Source organism: Tachypleus tridentatus, chromosome 10 (genome assembly GCF_004210375.1).
Source record: "Tachypleus tridentatus isolate NWPU-2018 chromosome 10, ASM421037v1, whole genome shotgun sequence".
NCBI classification, from domain to species: domain Eukaryota; kingdom Metazoa; phylum Arthropoda; class Merostomata; order Xiphosura; family Limulidae; genus Tachypleus; species Tachypleus tridentatus.
This window is the reverse complement of record NC_134834.1, coordinates 16,510,481-16,515,221: the sequence shown is the minus strand read 5'-3', so window position 1 is coordinate 16,515,221 and position 4,741 is coordinate 16,510,481.

Below are 4,741 nucleotides of genomic sequence, written 5' to 3'. Positions count from 1 at the left end.
TTTCAGTTAATGTCTCTTCTGTTCACGTCAAGATACACTTCTGCTACATATATGTAAATAACTAAATGGTCACACTCATTATGACATGTGGTTAAGGCGTTAGAATCCCCGTCGTACCAAACATGCTCGCCCTTTCAGCCGTAAGGTCGTTATAATGTGCGGTCAATCCCACTGTTCGTCGGTAAAAGAGTAGCCCAAGAGTTGGCGGTGGGTGGTGATGACTAGCTGCTCTCGTCTTAGACTGCAAAATTAGGAAAGCTAGCATAGGTAGTTCTTGCGTAAGCTGTTCGCGAAATTCGAAATAAACCATCATGAAGTGTACCACAAGAAAGCCGATTAAAAACGTCTTTACTTGTTCAATTTAAACGTAAGTACTGTATGCGAAACAAATAAATAAATATATATAGTATATACGTAAATATAACAAAATATGTTCTGATAATTTACTGGTTTACAAAGTCTGTTTAAAAACAAATGAGCACTTTTCACGTGAAATCCAATAACGAGTATCTGCACATCTCATAAATGCATATAAATAAACTGGCGGATGCTACTGGTGTTACGAACAACATAGTGGTATTTGTCACAGATATGACAGAAATCCACGATTATCCGTAACTGTTTCAGGTAACGTTGTTTAGAATTAAGCACAGTAAATCTAGAAATATAATAATTTTTACATTGATACCGATCAAACGAGAGTTATGTTTAAATGACACCTCAGAATTATCCAGTACGAAACAATTTGTAAAAGAAACCAGACTATAGTTTCCCTTTCAATAATATCGTAATTATAGAGAAAATTTCTCCACAAATTCGTCTTTTCAGTAATAATTGGAAGAAAAAAGACAAAAACATTGCGATTTCTGACCAAAGCCTTGTGAGGGGGGCAGTTTTATGAAACCATTAAGGTTTTACAAGTTATTGAATATTCAACTTTTTAATGGAGAAATTAAAATTCCTCAAAAACAGAAATTGAAGGGAGAATGTAAACGTAATATTAAATACGTCACACCACACACTTTTTGGCGCTAACGAAAAACCTTCCATTTCCCTAGCGGGTAAAAAATAAAACTATTCAACCTATAGTTGTTTAAGATATTTTCGTTACAGGAGGTAAATTAATGATAACTAGCTGGCGTTAGATCATATGTGGAGAAACACCAGGTGGTGTTTAAAGCTGTTAGCTGATATAAGTATTCATGTGTATGTAGAGCGTTGAAAGCCAGGAGTTGCTGACGAGAATTTTTACATTCATACCAAAAATATCTCGTCAGTAAGTTATTTTTAATGAGAAACTGAATTAATTTCAAACCCACTCCTTTTCTATCCGTATTTCCGGTTCTCTTTTGTTAAAATCAACTCGACTAAAATCCATATCTTAAGATATCGCACAAAGCCTTCTTTCGTCTGCGGACTCGCATCACTAAAAATCAGATTTCGATACCTGTGGTAGGCAAAGCACGGATAGCCCATTGTGTAGCTTTGAGCTTAATTCTAAACAAACAAACGATATTAAAAGAATGGCTTTAATTTCTATTATTACAAGAAACTGAGCAATACATCACATAGAATTATCTCCATTATTAGGCTTAGCATAGTCTACAGATTAATGTCCTCACTTGTGAATCAGAGGGTCCATGGTTGCCACAAAATAGCATTCGCTTCGATGCGTTTGAGGATGATTGCATATTCCACTATTTAATTTAATGTTCTAAGAGTTGGAGAGGATATTGTTGATAATATTGGTGTATTTAGCAAATATGGTGTATTTCCTTTAGTTTATCTGGCAAAGATGGTGTAGCTTTGCGTGAATATTAAAAACACACAAGTTCTTTTATTCCCAACCAGGCATCTGCTACTTGTGTCTGTTTGTTTGTTTGTTTGTTTGGAAATTTCGCACAAAGCTACTCGAGGGCTATCTGTGCTAGCCGTCCCTAATTTAGCAGTGTAAGACTGCTACTTGTGTCAATGTTTTGTTAAACAGTCCGAGAGGACCTGCCATTTCTTACATGTCATTAGACTTGTATGATTTAAAATTAAAAACAAAACCATTTTAAGGTGTGATTTCTGTGGCTACATATTGTAATAGACTAACGATTATTTTAACATTATGTTTATTTCAGTTTAATATCTATTTAGAAATGCATATAACTTATGTTGTTAACTGTGTATTGCGAAAGTCTCGCCTATTCTCTAAAAATAGTAGAAGATTCACGAATATAAGAATCAACGATGTGTATGTGTGTAAAATACAAGTGATTGCAGGTATTTTCAATTGAAATTTCGAGAATCTCGTCTAATGATTGCAAAAGGTAGCCATCGCAACTCGCGGGCACTTTTATATATTGTTGGTTTGCTACACTTATTATACCGTATACCTCAGAAGCTATAATTGTGATAAACGCTTATTAATCCTAAACTAGATATATGACAAGGAACGTTTATATACTTCGAACATTACAAGCCGTCCAATTTCATATAATTCACTTTTGACGTCAGTATTTCTACGAACACATTAGATATCTTCATCGGCGAAAAGTTAGGTTATAAACCGCGTGAGACCTGTTAAGAATAGAGCTAGCTAGCCTCACGTCGAGTGTATTGTACCTGTGTATGAACAGAATTAATACATTCATCGTGAACCGTCGATAAATTATTCATTTCCAGACCAGACAGAAATCTCAGTATTGTTTGCAAGATTTTTGTACATAAATCGTGTGTAATAAACGTTATTATAAATTGTATTGTTGTTTGTATATTAAAATACATTTGAGTTATGAAGGAAAATCGCGTGTTTGTTTTGAATTTCGCGCCAAGCTGCACGAGGGCTATCTGCGCTAGCCGTCCCTAAATTTAGCAGTGTAAAATTAGTGAAAAAGCAGCTAATCATCACGACCCACCGTCAACTCTTTTACCAACGAATAATGGAATTGACCGACACATTATAGCGCCGCCACAGCTGAAAGGATGAGCATGTTTGGATCACGAGGCGAATGCCTTAATCACCTAGCCATGCCGGGCCTAATATCGTATGTATCAATCTACTGACATTCAATTAACTTCCAAATTCAAATTCTCAGCTATTTGAAAACGTAATACGTAAAATAATAAATCGGAAACCCGTCCAAGATAGATTATAATACGTAACATAATAAATTGCGGGCTCGTGTCTGAATGTGAATCAGATACAAAATTCGATCTCAATTAAAATTTAAGCCTTACTTCAATTTACATTTATCAGTATCAACAAGATTACTGTGTCTGATTATTAAGGTTTTTTTTTAATTTGCTAAGTTTTTAAATTAGAGGTTTAAAAAATCAATGAAAAAAATGACGTAAGAAGCGTATTGAAATGTTAATAGGTAATTTGTTATCTGAGAAGCATTAACGGAATACTCAAGTGTTTCCACTGACCAATGAGAGTCGATTGATAAAGTTAGAAATCCAGCTAAAACTCGAACAAATTGAGCTTGAAAAAGCCCATATCAAAGGTGAAAGAAAAAACAAAACGTATGGAAATCGAAAAAAAGAGAAAGAACAAAGCCGTATCAAAGCCAAGAAATAAATTAGGCTTAAAGAAATGGAAATTAGACTCGACTCTTATCGACTAAGGCAAAATGACTACTTTGAACTCGATTGGTATTTTAAATACAGTAAAACTTGTCTAAGTCGGAAATGTAAAAATTTTGCAGTATTATCTTAAGATTATATGAGGCCCTCTATAGTGGAACCTACGTAACGTGGACTGAAAACTATCTTTCATCTACCTCATATATCAATAAGCAGGGTTTGAACCTGAGTAAGTAGGAAAATGTTTTTGATTAAATATTTTATTTAATTAGTGCTTTCTTTAAATATTAATAAATTATTGTTTAATTAATAATTTGTTTAAATATTAATAAATTCTTGGACATTTTGTTACAGTAAGTATTGGTTAAATATAGTCTGTTCTTTTTTCTGCCGTCATTATTTTTATAGTTAAATTAGATTCATAATTTGTAGAAATATATGTCTTTTAAGTGAAAAATTCTACTCTTTAAATAATTCTCACGAGGAAAATAAATTCCTATCTTCCTTCATTTTAAAATTTTAAAAAAATTACCATGGGTAAAAGTGAAAATCCGCGCTGTTTTAAAAATTTAAGAAAGAATCAGCTTCCTGTAGAATGGAAAGTGAATAATAAAGTGTGGATGACAAGTGTTATATTAAAGGAATTTTTTTAACAAATTAAACAAAAGAATGAAACAAGAAAATATGAATATTCTACTTTTCCTAGATAATACAACTTGTCACCCATGTACAACATCAGTTCTACAGCCAATAGATAATGGAATTATACAGTGTATAAAATTGAAATACAGAAAACTGATGCTTTAGCATATTATTGCAAACATGGACTTTAAGAGAACATCTGAAATGACCATGAAAATTGACGTGTTAGATGTAATTACATTTTTAAATCATTTAATCAAATGTGTAATAAAGTGCTTTCGAAACTGTGGATTTATTCTTGATAATGGCGGAGATTGTGGAAAAGTTGTTTGTTATGACGATTCTAGTGAAATCCAAACTGATGGAGAAGATTGATTCAGATGATTCTGTGAACGTGGAAAGTTTTGTGAACGTTCACAAGAATGTTTTTAACAGAAACTAATGAAATTAATTTAAAATCTATAATAGAATCTCAAGATGGTAACAGTGTGAGAGATTCAGAAGATGAACAAAATGGAAAAGATAG